This window comes from Procambarus clarkii, chromosome 15, assembly GCF_040958095.1.
Source record: "Procambarus clarkii isolate CNS0578487 chromosome 15, FALCON_Pclarkii_2.0, whole genome shotgun sequence".
Lineage (NCBI taxonomy): Eukaryota > Metazoa > Arthropoda > Malacostraca > Decapoda > Cambaridae > Procambarus > Procambarus clarkii.
The window spans coordinates 47,441,902-47,460,515 of NC_091164.1; the positions used below are offsets into that span (position 1 = coordinate 47,441,902).

The 18,614-nt window shown below is 40.6% G+C and overlaps 1 long non-coding RNA gene across 1 annotated transcript; it reads left to right on the forward strand.

Annotated features, from left to right (window-relative positions):
* Positions 1–10,509: 10,509 nt before the first annotated feature.
* On the forward strand, positions 10,510–18,134 carry LOC138364944 (uncharacterized). The gene is made up of 3 exons (XR_011228638.1): positions 10,510–10,701; positions 16,711–16,912; positions 17,416–18,134. It is a non-coding gene; the product is annotated as an uncharacterized lncRNA (long non-coding RNA).
* Positions 18,135–18,614: the final 480 nt, after the last annotated feature.

The window sequence follows — 18,614 nt, forward strand, 5'->3', positions numbered from 1 at the left end:
ACTTGAGGAATGGTCCAGAAAATAGCTACTAAAGTTTAAGTCAAGTGTGAAGATACTTTAGTTGATACTTAGATACTTCCAATAAGTGTAAACATAAGTGCTGACGATGCTACCTTCATCTATTCAGACCCCAACCCAAACGCACTATATAATAATGAAAATAACAGATTTAAAAAGTCCACTCATGGATGTAAACTAACAAACTCACATTAAACATAAAAAAGACCGACTACTATTTTTGTTCGGAAGTAAATCCTGAAACCAAATTCAACTTCAGATAGACAATGTTAACATTATCAATAATGATTATGGAAAGTTCCTTGACCTATACATAGACAAGAGACTGAACTTCAGCATCCACATATAACAAAATATTGAGATATATACAAGAGTTGTTACATTCTTGTACAGCCACTAGTACGCGTAGCGTTTCGGGCAAGTCCTTAATCCTATGGTCCCTGGAATACGATCCCCTGCCGCGAAGAATCGTTTTTTCATCCAAGTACACATTTTACTGTTGCGTTAAACAGAGGCTACAGTTAAGGAATTGCGCCCAGTAAATCCTCCCCGGCCAGGATACGAACCCATGACATAGCGCTCGCGGAACGCCAGGCGAGTGTCTTACCACTACACCACGGAGACACATAACACATATGTGGGTGTTATATGTGGGTGGTGAGAGAGAGAGAGTGAGAGAGTATTCACCTAGTTGTGCAGACGCGGGTTGAACTCTGCTCATTCGGCCCGCCTCTTAACTGTCAATCAACTATTACTAACTACTTACTAATTTTTTTCTCTCTCGCGCACACACACACACACACGCACACACCAGGAAGACATTTACAGAGAGTAGGGAATTAATTAGGTATCTGGGAGCAAGTTAAGTGGTGTGGGATTTATATCTTGAGGTACTGTATACAATGTTCACAACAGAGCAATGTATAATCATTTCATTGTATACAACACATTTTGGTGAAATCCCACGGTATTCCTAGACCAGAATCATAAACATCTCTGACTTCCCACAGCAAGGCGCCAGGCACCGCGGGCTCCAGGCATGTTGATTTACGTTTATTTCTCAGAGCAGTAAACAGCCTGCGGCAAAGCTACCCATATGTGTAGAGCTCAGTACTACAGATGAAGAAGAACAACGTAAACATTTTTGATTAGCTTGCTCAAACACCACTAATTTCCATTAAATAAATATAGACAAAACATTTCTGTTACAAAAATAAATGAGAGTAAGAAAGCTTGTGGTTTCTTGAAGTGCAGGATAATTAAAATAAGTTTTATATTTTATAGATATAGTACTTGTTTACAGACTATAAAAATCACCACGTTAATTTCAGTACAACCTAATTGTTCTTTCGGTTTTTGAGATTCTGCATTTCTTGATCCCGCAATTTTTTCTGCAATTTTTAGCTGTAGAAGAAGTCTATTGGCATTTGCGAGAGAACAGCAAGGTGTTTAAAAGTGTCCCAAATGGGCCTAAAGAAGATACATTTTATGTGGTTGACAATTCACATAATCTTACTAAGGGCACCAAAACACGGTCGAGCTTTCCTGACGACTGTGGAGTGTGGAACAGTGCCAGAGGTACTACCGTGAACTCCTTATTCATATGGGATAATAATAATCGTTTGAGGCTAATATATTTGAGAAATGAGATATTTTGTAAAAGAGTATTATCAAAAGGGAAAACGCAGTGGGTTCCCTTAGAACCTCAGCCCTCCCCAGATACTCTCATCACAATGCACCGTTATTACACAGTCCTCAAAGGGCGGGAAAGCTTTAAGAAAAGAGTAATTGTTATTAAAGAGCTGGAGTCTGTAGGTATTGTAGAATACTCTGGCAAGCAAACAGGAGAGACGATGCATGGTAATTCACAAAAAAACATTCCATATGTTCGGACCAGGCCTGAAGTTTTAGAAAATATAGGCAAGATGGTTAAGATCCAACCTCCACGAGAGGTTTATCAAAATATGCTTATGGAAGAATTATGTTTAGCCCCAAGAGACTTCCAACAGGTAAGGAGTAAAAAATATCATGACAAGATAAAGGAACGCAAACCTATTCATAGGCACAATGTTGCTGATGACGTTTTAAATGTAATTAGCATGATTAATACCCATGATTATGTAAAGAAGATAATTATTAAGCCGAACAAAGTCCCCTGTGTGGTACTGTATTCCAAGGAACAACTTGAAGATCTCAAGCAACATTTGTGTGCTGCAGGAATGGAAAACCCTAATGTTATCGGTGTTGACAGGACTTTCAATCTTGGCCCTTGTTATTTAACAACACTTGTGTACAAGAACACTACTGTAGTAACAAAAGAAACATCAAGCAACCCTATATTCCTTGGGCCCATGTATTTACACTGGGATGGTGAATACGAGACTTACTTATCATTTTCTCCCACCTAAGAGGCAAACTCGATAACTGTATTAACAACTCGAATGTAATGATTGGTAGTGATCAGGAAATCGCGTTAAGAAAGGCACTTATGTGTTGTTTTCCGAAGGCAACATTGTTATTGTGTAGTAACCATCTGAAGGAAAATGTTCGCCACTATTTAACTGATAACATTGGTTGTACAAACACCGAGAGGATTTGTATCCAAAAGAAAATTTTTGGTACAAATGGGTTAGTTAGAAGTGTTTGTGAGGATCAGTTTGAAAGGGGAATCAACAATCTCATATTTTACTTTTACAAATACCCAAAGTTCAAAGATTATTTTGATAGCCGTTTGAAATCTTCTCTATGGAATTATGTGTGTGTACCTCACGCAAAAGCCAAAATGGACACATTATGGACTAATAACAATTGTGAGTCACTAAACCATATCCTTAAACTGACTATTGATTGGAAACCCCAAAAACTGCCAGAATTAATTGAAAAAATTTGCAATGTTTCAACGCTCCAAATGCTAGATCTGAGGAGAGCATTACACGGAGAAGGAAATTATATAATATCATCCAATTTAGATAAGTACCTGGTTCCTAAGGAAGTTTGGGACCAAAAAACTAAAGCTGAAAAGAGAGATTACTTATGGTGCTTTATATCAAGAAAACCTTATAATGAAAATACTAAAATATATGCCAAAAACAAAATATTTTCAATCCCAAAAACATTTGGAATTGCCAAAAAACCATATCAGCGTAAGCGCCCCGAAGTGAAAGAGCAGTTTAATTAAATGCTATATAATAAATGTGTTTTGGAAATAGTAGCTGACGATTTTGTGTTGATATTGCATATCTCTTACCTAATTTGTATTATGAAATATGACATGATAGTGCGTTACAGACTTCAGTTAGGAAATAATTGGACTTGTAATGTGATTACTGATCATCTGTATCCCAGTCATTTTACTATGTTAATCTTATGTAATTTATTCTTAAGCTTAATAACATTATTTAAATGTGCTAAATTTCCATTTATATAATATATATATATACATATATATATATATAATATATATATATATATAATAATATATATATATATATATATATATAATATATATATATTATATATATATGACTGAAAACTCACACACCAAGAAGTGACTCGAACCCATACTCCCAGGAGCAACGCAACTGGTAACTACAGGGCGCCTTAATCCGCTTGACCATCACGGCCGGACAAAAGGAAGTGATAGCCGAAGCTATTTGAACCACTTCCCCGCCGGCAACTTGGATGGTAATCTTGGGCATAGCATTTCACCAAATCACCTCATTCTTTGGGGCACACGTGAGGAACACAAATGGGAACAAGCCTGAATGGTCCCCAGGACTATATGTGACTGAAAACTCACACCCCAGAAGTGACTCAAACCCATACTCCCAGGAGCAACACAACTTGTAACTACAGGGCGCCTTAATCCGCTTGACCATCACGGCCGGACAAAAGGAAGTGATAGCCGAAGCTATTTGAACCACTTCCCCGCCGGCAACTCGGATGGTAATCTTGGGCATAGCATATCACCAAATCACCTCATTCTTTGGGGCACACGTGAGGAACACAAATGTGAACAAGCCTGAATGGTCCCCAGGACTATATGTGACTGAAAACTCACACCCCAGAAGTGACTCGAACCCATACTCCCAGGAGCAACGCAACTGGTAACTACAGGGCGCCTTAATCCGCTTGACCATCACGGCCGGACAAAAGGAAGTGATAGCCGAAGCTATTTGAACCACTTCCCCGCCGGCAACTCGGAGTGCCAGCGAGGAAGTGATTCATATACCTTCGGCTATCACTTCCTTAGTGATATATATATATATATATATATATATATATATATATATATATATATATATATATATATATATATATATATATATAACATGAATACGAAAAGAAATTTAGGAGTGGCCTAGTTTCAATGGAAGTAGTTAAAAGGTACTCGTCAGTGCTTACCAGTATCATAAGAAAAGCAAAACTTTCATATTATGAGACTAGATTCAAAGAAGCAAAAGGCAACATGAAAAGCACATGGAATACCATCTCTAACATCCTGGGAACTAAACAACACTCCCACAACCAGATAACACTCTCTAAGGATGGCCTTACACTGTCATCTGACTTAGAAATGGCGAATGAATTTAATAGCTTCTTTTCATCGATTGGTGCTAACCTTGCAAGTAAAATCCCACAGACTCAGACACATATCAACACATCTCTCAGGCAGCTATCCAAACTCTCTTCTCCTCTCACCAGTCAGCCCGTCAGATGTTGTGTCCATCATACACTCACTAAAAACCAAAGCTGGGAACATCAGTGAAATCCCATCCATTGTATACAAGAGCGCCTCCCATGCCCTTGCGCCACCTATAGCTCTGCTGTTCAACAAATCCCTTGAGTGTCATACCTTCCCTGATATCCTTAAAAAAGCAAGAGTAACGCCAGTTCATAAAGGAGGTAATCCGTCAGACATAATAAACTATAGACCAATATCGAACCTACCCATACTATCAAAAATATTTGAAAAAATTATCTACAAACAGCTCTACTCCTATCTCGTAAAATTCGACATTCTTAGCCCCTGTCAGTTTGGATTCCGCTCTCAAAAGAGTACCAACGATGCAATTATTAGTCTCCTTGATATAATTTACTCAGCTCTTGACAAAAATGAGTTTCCAATTGGACTCTTCATTGACCTGCGAAAGGCCTCTGATACTGTTAATCACGATTACCTCTTAAGTAAACTCCATTATGGAATCCGAGGCCATGCACTGGACTATATCCAATCCTATCTTAGTGATAGACACCAATGTGTAGCCATCAATAATATAATCTCTCCCATTCTACCAATAACTGTTGGAGTGCCACAGGGCAGCATCTTGGGACCTCTTCTTTTTCTTATATACATTAATGATCTGCCTAATGTCTCTAACATTCTGAAACCTATTTTGTTTGCTGATGATACTACCCTCATCTACTCCAACCCCAACCCACATACACTAAATGGTGTTGTTAATAATGAACTAAAAAAAGTCCACTTATGGATGTCAACCAACAAACTAACACTTAACATAGAAAAGACCTACTACATCCTATTTGGAAGCAAATCTACAAATGCAATTCAGCTTCAGATTGACAATGTAAACATTAGCAATAAAAATGATGGAAAGTTTCTTGGCATATTCCTAGACAAGAGACTCAACTTCAGTACCCACATACAACACATAACTAAGAAAGTCTCTAAAACAGTTGGTATACTCTCCAAAATCAGATATTATGTTCCTAACTCTGCTCTCATCTCTCTATATTATGCACTAATCTATCCCTATCTCAACTATGGTATCTGTGCATGGGGTTCAACCAGTGCAAACCACCTCAAGTCCATCATCACCCAGCAAAAATCTGCTATCAGAATAATATCAAATTCTGCTTTCAGACAACACAGCCCCCTTGTTTCACTCCCTAAACATGCTAAACATATTCTCACTCCACAAATTCTCTTGTGTCAACTACATTTACAAAACCCTGTTCTTAAATGCAAATCCTTGTCTGAAACTCTTCTTGGACAGATGTAATAGGACCCATTATCACCACACCAGAAATAAATATCTCTTTGATATCCCCAGAGTTAAACTTAATCTGTGTAAACACTCTATGCAAATAAAGGGACCCAGTTTATGGAACTCACTCCCTACTGAATTGAAAAGCTGTCCAACTTTTACATCATTCAAAATCAATACTAAAAAGTACCTAATTTCATCTTCATAGTTTTTTCACTTTTTGCCATAAAATTGCACTGTATCAATTGCTACCCAATCTCCCAACCTTTAAGTTCCCAATTTGAACATCTTTACCATTGTGATCATTGCTGTTTTCTTATATGTGCTGCCAATCTGTTGTATGGTGTTTATAAATCTTGTTTATCTGTATCTTTTGCTACCCAGTCTCCCAATCTTTATGTATCCAATCTGAACATGTTTACCATTGTGATCATTGCTGTCTTATATGTGCTGTCAATCTGCTGTATGGTGTATATTAACCTTGTTCAAATTACTAATCAAGCTGTCAATGTAATTAATCAGAGCTTTAATATAAGAATGTGCTTTAATAACAATACAAACAATACAATACAATACAATACAATTTAGGTAAGGCACATACATACAATAAATTTTTACAAGGATTGGTTGACTTATAGGTAGAGCTAGTACATACAATGCCTAAAGCCACTATTACGCAAAGCGTTTCGGGCATGATAAACTTAAATGACAAGCTTAATACTAATTGAGCATAATGAGTAGAATGAAAACAAGAAATGAAAACATAGATGAAAAAGCAGCACAAATACAATTATGTCGACAAACAGCGCTCTTTAAAGAAAAACAGACATTGGTTGACAATAGAAGGGTAAGGTAGGTTACAGGGAATTTCTTAGGTATAGCTTCGTTTTTAACTTAAACTGGTTGAGAGAGGTACAGTCTTTAACATGGTTGGGAAGGTCATTCCACATTCTGGGCCCCTTGATTTGTAGAGCATTTCTAGTTTGATTAAGTCGTACTCTAGGAATATCAAAACTGTATTTATTTCTGGTGTGGTGCTCATGGGTTCTGTTACAACCTTCTATGAAGCTTTTGAGATCAGGATTGGCATTATAGTTTAGCGTTTTATATATGTATAATACACATGAGAGAATGTGCAGTGACTTAATGTCTAACATATTCAGAGATTTGAGTAGGGGTACCGAGTGATGTCTGGGGCCAGAATTGGATATTGTCCTAATAGCAGCTTTGTGTTGAGTAATTAGAGGACGTAAGTGATTTTGGGTAGTAGAGCCCCAAGCACAAATACCATAGTTGAGATATGGATAGATAAGGGAGTAATAGAGAGTCACCAGGGCAGGGCGTGGTACATAATATCTGATCTTAGAAAGAATGCCCACAGTTTTTGAAACTTTTTTTTATATGTTTAGAATGTGTCCCTGGAAATTCAGCTTGTGGTCAATGAGAATGCCAAGGAATTTGCCATCTAATTTGTTACAAATTTGGGTATTGTTTATTTTGAGATTTATTTGATTAGAGGATTTATTGCCAAACAGAATATAGAAAGTTTTGTCAATGTTAAGGGTGAGTTTGTTGGCAGTTAGCCACAGATAGACTTTATTTAGCTCAGTATTTACTGTGGCATTTAGAGCAAGGGGATCAGGACTGGAATAAATGAAGGTTGTGTCGTCAGCAAATAGAATTGGTTTGAGGTGTTGGGAGGCATTTGGAAGGTCATTAATGTAGATGAGAAAGAGGAGAGGGCCAAGTATGCTGCCCTGGGGAACACCTATGTTGATGGGTAAGGTGGGAGAAATTGTATTATTCACAGAAACATATTGGAGCCTGTCAGTAAGGTAGGATTTGAGGTATTGTAGGGAGTGTCCTCTGACTCCATAATGATGTAATTTAAGAAGAAGGTTTTGGTGGTTGACAGTATCAAAAGCTTTACACAGGTCCACAAACAACCCAACAGGGAACTCATTTTTATCAAGAGCTGTATGAATCGAGTTAAGCATACTAATAAGTGCATCGTTAGTGCTTTTTTTGGGTCTGAAGCCATATTGGCAAGGGCTAAGTATATTGAGTTTCGCTAGATATGAGTAAAGCTGCTTATATATTAGTTTTTCAAAAATTTTTGACAAGTTTGGCAGGATAGATATAGGTCTGTAGTTGTTAACATCTGTGAGATCACCACATTTGTGGACAGGCGTTACTCTCGCTTTTTTTTAGAATATCTGGGAAGGTTTGGAGTCCAAGTGACTTGTTGAAGAGCAAACAATAGCAGGGGCTAAAGATCTGGAGGCTTTTTTGTAAATTAAAGTTGGTATCTCCTCAAGGGCACCAGACTTGGTTTTAAGGGAAAGGATTATCTCATTGACGTCAGTGGAATTAATAGGCTTTAGGTACAGAGACTATGGATAGTTACCTGTAAGATAGTCCTTAATGTCAGTACTGGAAGATGGAATATCATTTGCAAGGGATGAACCAATGGAAGAGAAGAACCTATTGAACTCAATAGCAGAATCAGAGGCTGAAAGCTGACCATCGTTATTAGATAGGAGAGTCGGTTTGTTATTTAAAGACTTCTTTGATCCCAATATTTGTGAAATTGTTCTCCAAGTTTGCTTAATGTTGCTCTTTATTTGGGTAAATTTATCTTCGTAGCATTTAGTTTTGGCTCGTCTAATTATCTTAGACAGCAATAATGAGTAATTCTTTGAGAATTCTTTGGAGACAATTCCTAACCTATACTTCTTCTCAAGGTCATGTTTTTTATTAATAGATTTAAGTATTCCCTTTGTAAGCCAGGGATTGTTAAGCCTTTTGGTTGTGACTTGTTTTGTAAGCATAGGACAGTGGGTATTATAAAGGCTAAGAGTTTTTTGAAGAAAAGATTGCACTGCTAGGTTGATGTCCACTATGTTACCTAACTCGGACTTCCAGTTGACATTATCAGCAGCAGTTATAAAATTGTCTATAGCAGTTTCATTGTGTAGTCTAAAACGTATCTCTCTTGACTCAAGAGGTGGTTTGCTAATGTTAGTTAAGAGAAATGTGGGGTAATGGTCTGTAGTGCTATCGGTGATTATACCTGAAGTAAGCGGAGAGGTTATGTTTGTCCAGATGTGATCTAGCATCGTAGCAGTGCTATCAGTGATTCTAGTAGGTCTAGTGATTAAGGGTATGAGGAAGCAGGAATTCATACAGTTGAGGAAGCTAACAGCAGTAGGGTGTTCAGGCTCGCAGAGGTCAATATTAAAGTCCCCTGCGATAATTAGGTGGTTTTTGTTCAGTCTGTTATCAAGTATTAGATTTCTAAGGTTTGAGTTGAATTCGGACACATCAGTGTTAGGAATTCTATAAACTGCACCCACAGACAGGACAGACTCGGCACCCTTGACTCTGAAGCTGGCGAAGATATACTCCCCATAGCAGTCTCTGGTTTTAATTTCTTTTAAGCATGTTAGTTCTTGGTGGTAGTAAAGAGCAGTGCCACCACCTCTCTGAAGTTGACGACAGTTGTGAATTGCTGAGTAGTTAGGCATGTTAAAGAGCTGAGTAGTATCCTGTTTCAACCATGTTTCAGTAAGTATAATAAAAGAGAATTTGTTGTCAATAGCTTCAATCAAGGCACTAACATCATCGAAGTGTTTACCTAGGGATCTAACGTTCAAATTGATTACAGAGTTATTGTGATTATGAGTTAATACATTGTTTACATCATGTGCTGCAAAATATCTGCAATTTAGATCATTAAAGTGATAATTGTCATAGATAGTGGATAAGAGGTTAAGTTCTGGGTCTATACTTGTCTGCATAAAAAAAGCTGATTGCAGGAAAAACAAGGAAAGAAAGGCAAATTACAAGGTAGAAAAAAGCTATAAAATAGGGAAAAAATGTACACAATACCGTACAAAACAATCACAAAAGGGGCTTACAGGGGTACAATGGAGTAAGGGAGTATGGCTAGGCTAGGCAACCTAAGTAATAAATGAGATTAAAGAAAAAACATATAAACATGGACTATACAAAACACAAGATATAGAAATACAAAACAAAAATATAAACAAGACTAAGCAATACAAAAACAAATTGAGCAAAAATGAAAAATGAGGTAGATTGCTTACAAGTACTCTCAGGTACACTGTAAGTAACAATTTGCAATTTGAGATGCAGGCAAAGCCAGGGGTACAATGGAGTAGGGGAGCATGGCGAGGCTAGGCAACCTAGGTAATAAATGAAATCAAAGAAAAGTTGAATAATAAGCATAGGCAAATTTAAGCTAATGATTATTAACTATAAATAGTTCAGTTATGACTGTATAATTAATAAGACCTGAAGAAATGCACTCAATTAAATAATTTCAGTAAATGACTAGTTAAGAGTAAATGGTCACTGATTGCAACACAAGCGGGGATGTTTCTGGCGGGGGAGAAAGAAACAATTGCGCAGCGCGTCCCGCAGCGTTGCGCGGGCAGTTTGGGGCCGTATAAATACGGGCGCACAACGAGGCTCCGCCTCACTCCGCCTGCCCTCGCCGCTGCCCTCGCAAAACTCACTGCTGCTCAGCGAGTCGTAAACACAGAAGTTTAGCCCGCTCAACTGTTCTCACAGCATGGACCCTACAACAGTTCCTCGCGACAACGACTCGGAGTGACCCGTTAGGGGCGTCCTGCCCTTCTCAACATTTAAGGTAGTTTTTGTGTTTTGTTGGCGCGCGGGACCAGTGTTTGTGTTGGCGCGTCAGAGCAGTGTTTGTCTCTTTGTTGGCGCGCGCCCTGAAGCACGCCTGTTGGTTCAGCGTTGGTGACCAAATGCAGGTGCAGTGGTCCTAAAGGGGAAGGTGACCCTCGGTGTTATGGGGCACTGGGTTTTTCTCCAGTAGGTGGCTGTTATTTGAACCACACTCGGGAGGAGGCCTGTCCACCCCTACCCTCTCCTTCCCCATCTGCTCAGCCCTGTCCTTAAGCTCCCCACCCAGTCGACGTGAGGTATGCTGTTGGGCGACTTCTGTTATGCCGTTATTTATTATTTACGTTCTTTATATCTCCTTCCTTACAGTCTGACTGTTAGTCAGGGTGTGTTTCCTCACGCTACAATATTTACTGTAATTTTACCTTTGCTTTCGCCCCTGGCTTTAATTTTCATGGATTTGTATTTTCATAAGTTCCTTAATTTATTAATGAATTTAATGGTGGCAAGCTGCATGTTTCTTTTGCAGGCTTTTCATTCAGGTCTGTTTTAACTTTTGCTTATTGCCTATAAGTTATTAGGTAAAGTCAGCTAGGTTAGGCTAGCTGCCGAGTCACAGGCCTCTGGCCACCAGCTTTAAGTTTAATGGACTAGTTTTTCCATAAGTTTCCTTAACTTATTAACGAATTTATTGCAGTGTCAAGCTCCCTGTTTCTTTTGCAGGCCGTCCATTTAGTTTTATTTAACTTTAGCTTTTGCCTTTAAGTTATTAGGGAAAGTCAGCTAGGTTAGGCTAGCTGCTGTGTCACAGGCCTCTGGCCCCTAGCTTTGTTTTCATGGACCTGTTTTCCCACAAGTTTCCTTAATTTACTACTGGAATTTTATGCAGTGTTAAGCTGCATGTTTTCTTTAGCTGGATTTAAATTTAGGTTTGTTTTAACTTCTGGTCATTGCCTTTAAGTTAGTAGGTAAAGTTAGCTAGGTTAGGCAAGCTGCTGTGTCACAGGCCTCTGGCCCCTAGCTTTGTTTTCGTGGACTTGTTTTCCCACAAGTTTCCTTAATTTACTACTGAAATTTATGCAGTGTTAAGCTGCATGTTTCTTTAGCTGGGTTTAAATTTAGTTTTGTTTTAACTTCTGGTCATAGCCTTTAAGTTAGTAGGTAAAGTTAGCTAGGTTAGGCTAGCTGCAGTGTCACAGGCCTCTGGCCCCTAGCTTCGTTTTCTGGATTTGTTTCCATAAGTTTCCTCATTTCATTATTGACTTTTATGCAGTGTCAAGCTGCGTGTTTCTTTAGCTGGTTTTACATTTAGGTTGTTTTAACTTTTGGTCATTGCCTATAAGTTATTAGGTAAAGTCAGCTAGGTTATGCTAGCTGCTGTGTCTCAGGCCTCCGGCCTCTAGCTTTAAATTTTCTTGGTCTTGTGTTTTCCATAAGTTTCCTTAATTTATTATTGAATTTAATGCAGTGTCAAGCTGCATGTTTTCTTTTGCAGGTTTTACACTTAGGTTTGTGTAACTTTGCTTGCCTATAAGTTATTAGGTAAAGTCGGCTAGGTTAGGCTAGCTGCAGTGTCTCAGGCCTCTGGCTCCTAGCTTTGTTTCATGGACTTGTGTTCCATAACTGTCCTTTAATGAATTTTATGCAGTGTCAAGCTGCATGTTTTCTTTAGCTGGTTTTACATTTGTTTGTTTAACTTTTGCTATTGCCTTTAAGTTATTATGTAAAGTCAGCTAGGTTACGCTAGCTGCTGTGTTCACAGGCCTCCGGCCTCTAGCTTTAAGTTTTATGGACTTGTTTTCCATAAGTTTCCTTAATTTATTAATGAATTTTATGCAGTGTCAAGCTGCTAGTTCCTTTGCTGGTTTTACATTCGTTTGTTTAACCTCTGCTTTGCCTTTAAGTTATTACGTAAAGTCAGCTAGGATGTGATAGTTGTCGGGATCGGGCCCTTGCCTCTTGCTTTAAGTTTCTTCTGGCCCTGCATTTATGTTTAGTTTCCTCAGCAAATGTCCTGCATTTTACATTGCCCTTGCTGCATGTTTTCACTTACTGGTTACAATTGTTTAACTTATGCTTCACCTTTAAGTAAAGTCAGCTAGGATGTCCTAGATGCTGTCTTCGGGCCTCATGCCTCTCCCTTTAAGTTTATCTCGGACTCGTATTGATTAGCTCCATCAGCAATTTATTACTAATTATGCATTGCCTAAGTGCATGTCATTTTACTTACTGTTTTACCTTTATACTTGTTTCCTTGACTTTGTCAAAGTTATTAAGTACTGACGCTAGACAGTACCAGTTTCGTTTACCAGTACCAGTAAACGTTTTTACAGTCGTTTTGTCTGCCCGGTGTAGCACAGAAGAATCTGCAGCCTCCCGGCTGCTGGCTTATCCAGACATGTGGCCTCCCAGGACGCTGGTTATCAGACGTATTGTCTGCTCGGTGTAGCCCGGAATATACTGCGGCCTTCCCAGGCCGCTGGTTATCAGACGTATTGTCTGCTCAGTGTAGCCCGGAAGATACTGCTGCTTCCCAGGCCGCTGGTTTATTCAGACGTTTAGTCTGCCCAACGTAGCCAGGAAGGTTGACAGCCGCTGCCGTCTTAGCTGACTGCGTTCAGGGGCTGCTCCCCAGCCGACGTCCTTCCTGCGATGAGTTAAGCCGACGTCCTTCCTGCGATGAGTTAAGCCGACGTCCTTCCTGCGATGAGTTAAGCCGACGTCCTTCCTGCGATGAGTTAAGCCGACGTCCTTCCTGCGATGAGTTAAGCCGACGTCCTTCCTGCGATGAGTTAAGCCGACGTCCTTCCTGCGATGAGTTAAGCAGACGTCCTTCCTGCGATGAGTTAAGCCGACGATGTTCTACAGGTATTATATTTATATTGGTCATATAAATACACGGCCTTTCTGGCCGCGGGTTTATCCAGACGTGTTGTCTGCCGGTGTAGCCCGGAATCTACTGCGGCCCCCCAGGCCCGCTGGTTTCTCCAGACGTTTTGTCTGCCCAATGTAGCCACGAAGGTTGTCATAGCCGCTGCCGTCTTCGCTGTCTGTGCTCGGGGGTTCATGTCCAGCCGACGTTCTTCCTGTGGTGAGTTAAGCTGGCGATGTTATTCGGGTATCTTATTTACATTGGCCATATAAATATGTGGTCTTTCAGGCCGCTGGTTTATCCAGACGTGTTGTCTGCCTGGTAGCCCGGAAGTCACAGTGGGGCCCCCCCCCCCCCCAGGCCGCTGGTTTATCCAGACGTTTCATCGGCCGGTGTAGCCCGGAACGTTTCACAGCCACCGACTGTGGAAACTTACAAGTGTTAATCCCGTTTCTCTAACGAATTTTAGTCCAGCTTTATTTTGAGCATACTTTGTTTTGCAATTTATAATTATTTGTTATAATTGTATTAATTGTAATTATGTTATAATAGCACAGTTTGCCTAGTTTCCTCAGTAGTTACAGTACTTTCGTTTGGCTCTTGCAGTTATTCACGTCGCTTATTTGGTTATATTTGTTATGCATCTCCTCCGTTCCCTTATGTAATATGGCTATATATCCACGCCGTTTGTATACCCTTATTTTGTACTTGCAGATACCACGTGCCATGCCTTGCCCTATTCATAATTATGTTCTACATCTCGGCGCTAACATGCCTCCTGTTTCAGGTTACCTCGGACTTTCTTTCCCAATCAGCCTCCTTAATTTACTCCGACAGTTGATGCGTTGCTCATGTCGCATGTTTATTTTTGCGTTGCTGTGTCCAGTATGCTGCCCACTTTTACCCTGCCTTACGTCATCAAGTAAAGACAGCCAGGATGTGCTATTTGCAGAGTTACCAAGTAATTTATTAAGTAAAGTCAGACAGGCAGTGCTAGTTGCAGAGTTACTAAGTAAATTATTAAGTAAAGTCAGCCAGGACGTGCTATTTGCAGTATTCGCGGGCCCTTATTTAGCTTCACGTCTCCTGGCCCTGCATTTTTGCCTAGTTTCATCGGTAGTTACAGTAGTTTATGCTTAGCTTTGCAGTTTAGTTTCCTCAGTGGTTACAGTATTTACGCTTGGCTCTTGCAGTTTATTCACGTTACTTATCAGGTTATATTTGTTATGCTTTCCCTCCGTTCTCTTAATGTAAAAATGGTTATATATGCACGCCGATTGTATACCCTTATTTTGTCCTGCAGACTTCACGTGCCATGACTTGCCCTATTCAGGTGACTGGACAGGGGGTGGCCCCCACGTTGCCTGGGGCACGGTACACTCCAGCAGATGGCGGCGTCGAAGCGTCGTCGGGAACGTCGTATATATTTAATGATATCCCGTTCTTTGCCTTCCTAAGACAATGTAAATTAAGATTTTATACGCTTATATGGAAGGTTTTCTTATTTTGTACTGGCAGACATCTCGCGACATGCCTTGCCCTTCCTCTTAATTACGTTCTACATTTCAGCACTAACATGCCTCCTGCTTTCAGATTACCACGGATTCCTTTTCCCAAACAGCCTACCTTAATTTACTCCGACAGTTGATGCTTTGCTCATGTCGCATGTTTAATTTTGCGTTGCTGTGTTCAGTATGTTTGTTCATTTTCCTTGCCTTACGTCATTACGTAAAGTCAGCCAGGTGTGCTATTTGCAGAGTTACTAAGTAAATTATTAAGAAAAGTCAGCCAGGATGTGCTATTCGCAGAGTTCCTAAGTAAATTATTAAGTAAAGTCAGCCAGGATGTGCTATTTGCAGAGTTACTAAGTAAATTATTAAGTCAGCCAGGATGTGCTATTTGCAGAGTTACTAATTACTAATTACTAGTCTTTTGCTGGGCTACCTTTATGCTTCTCCCCTTCCTGTCTAGGTATGTTTAGGTATGGCTAGCGGTGCGCGAGCCGCGGCTTATCGGTTCCTCCTACGTCTGCGTGTCTGTTAATTTTGTTATTGTTGGACTCGCAATTTGATTTGTATTTATTACGAAAAAATTTTCTCCCGCAATTTACTCTTTGTTTAAGTTTCACGTTCAATTTGTTATTAAGGGACTATCAATTAGGATTTGTATTAATCTATTGCTTTGCCTCTGTGCCTTTAAGTTATTTTCAGCTAAGGTACGCTAGTTGCAGTGCATTCGGGTGGCCCCCCCCCCCCAAAAAATTTTTTTTTTTTCTCCTCCGGTTATTTCGTCCTATTACACTAGTTTCCCTCATTATATATTCTATTCTGAATTTTGTGCATTATATCTGACCACCCATTCTTCATCGTATCGACAGTACATTAAGTTACATTTGGATGCTACCGAGAAGTTTAGCATGGCCTCGCGCACGGTGTCATGCAAAAAACTGGCCATTCGGCCTTCCTTTCGGCAAGCTCAAGTCAGTCAGTTAGCATGACGTCGGCCAGCTTGTGGTTGGCCAGCGCAGCCAGCATGCTGTTGGCCATAGGCCGCTAACGTTCTTTGGCCATCCGGCCTTCTGGGCTATTTTACTCTTCTTGTTCCTTCGCCATTGTTGTTTCCTACTACGTAATGGTATTCTATTGAATTTTACCTCGTCTATTCATTAGGTTAGGGGCCCCTTACCTCCAACCGCTATTCCTTCCACTGCGCTCTGCCCACTTGGCGCTCAATGCCGGTTTCTTCTGTTCCCTTTATTCGCAGCCACGACAAGCCGGAACCCCCCCCCCCCCCTTCACACCCTACTGCGGCGAGGAAGAGAACGCGAGCCGGATATTCCTCTGATCACCATCAACGCACGCAGCGGTGCCGGGATGCAGCCGCCCAGGGCCTACGTTAATACTATTATCTTCTCTTTATTTGCTGGGCTATATGGCAGTATTAATATTACTCCGTACCGTTACTGTCATTCCAGTATTATTTTATTAAAATATAAATTGTTATTATGGTTTGGCGTTGCTTTCTTAATTTCTTCCATTCTGCGGCACTTGCCGTCATCTGTTATTTACGATATTACATTGTATTCTTCATTGTACGATTATTTACGACATTGTATTCTTATTATTATCCTTATTACAGTTACTGAATGGCAGCTCCCTGCCGTCGATTTCACTTTGCTCCTGTTCTAAAGATGTTGCCGAAGTTCACGGCGTACTAGCTGCGGCTCGCAGACGCTCATTGACAACACAAGACTACACTCAGCGGCCACTCAAGGCAGACTCCTTGGCTTCTATCCAGCCCAATCACCCGTCTGGAGGCAGAGATGGGATAGAGACCAAGGGTAATGTTCCCCGCTCACATTCTACATCCGATTAGGACACAAGCATGTTATAGATTTGGCTTTAAGAATTGGTTCTTATTCCATTTTATTGTTTATGTATATGTTGCTTAGTTGTTATACCCTTTCTTGGTATATGTATTGTTTATATTCAAGATTTATAGTGTTTCGTCTTACCCTGTTATAGTTGCTTTGTGCCTCCTTGCTGTTCTACCGGTTTTCTCCCACCTTTGTTCTTAGCAAAGGTACTTCCCCCTTCCGTTTGCTGGAAGATTCTTAGATTTGTTAGCCCCCCCCCTTCATTGCTACAGTATAATTATTCGGATGCTCTTTATTCATCCAGGATTGTTAATTAAGGTTTCTCTTAATTCCTGCTGCCGGGCTCCCTCCCCCGTTTTTCGTCTCCGTATTGATTCAGCTAGGGTTTCCCTCTCGTCTGTGCTCTTGCCTGTCACGATAACACTGCACGCCGCTTCTGCCCACCCTTACTGCCTTATATCTTTCAGCCCGGGGGAGGTGAGCTACGCGACAAAAAATCGACGCACGCTCCGACTGGACCAGGTATCGCTTACATGGTCAGGAATCAACACTCTTCGGATCCTACAAGCGCTCCTGTCACCAGGCGAGATTTCTCCAGGATCCTACGCGCTGCCCTCTCGGCGCTAGGCTTGACTCCAGATGACTACGCTCCGCACCCAGCTGTCGCGGGACGGGCTCGCCACATCAGAAATAATGGCAAACGGCAGGCGGAAGAGTAGTGCTCACATCCTACGTCAGACGGGACGTTGTTGCTCTGCTACATTGAGTGCCTCATGCGGCCAGCTGGCACTCGCCCTTCGGGGGGGGGTCCGGCCGCTGGCCTGCGGTGGGGGTGCAGCGCCGGTCCCCAAGTGTCCCGCTGTCCGCAGCTAATACTTTGCCCAGTCTAGGTGCTAGTAAGCCCTACTTGTAGTCACACCCCCTTCTCCTTATCCATTAGGTCTTTTACGGCCTCTTGGCCGGGTACATTACGTGTTATGTGGTCTCTCACTTATTAGTTATTCTTTGTGTCCTGCCTGTTATATCCTAGTGTTATATAATTACTACACATTTGCACTCGGCCTTAATTCTAGTACCAGTTAACCTTTAGGTTTCTGCAGAATTAGTTTCCATGTCACTATAGGCTAAGGTCTCATACTTACTACGGGTGTACCTTTTAAGTTAAATCTAGTCCTTGGAATTGTTACTGTTAATTCTTACTTTATATATTTACTTTATATATTTACTTTATATATTTTAATATAAACGTTATATATTCCTTAAATTATATTTGAAACTTTGTATATTTACATGTTCAATATTAAGTTTATATAATATCAACTTGGTTAAGCCTATAATAAACCGTGTTTAATATAAACTTTATATAATTACTTACTTTATGTGAACTTTATATATTTACATGTTCTGCAGAATTTAATCTTCAATAAACTTTAACGCCCCATACTGCCAGTATCTTTCTCCCCCTGGTCAGAAAATGGTCACTGATTGCAACACAAGCGGGGATGTTTCTGGCGGGGGAGAAAGAAACAATTGCGCAGCGCGTCCCGCAGCGTTGCGCGGGCAGTTTGGGGCCGTATAAATACGGGCGCACAACGAGGCTCCGCCTCACTCCGCCTGCCCTCGCCGCTGCCCTCGCAAAACCCCACCCTCCACCCCTTTTGCAAGC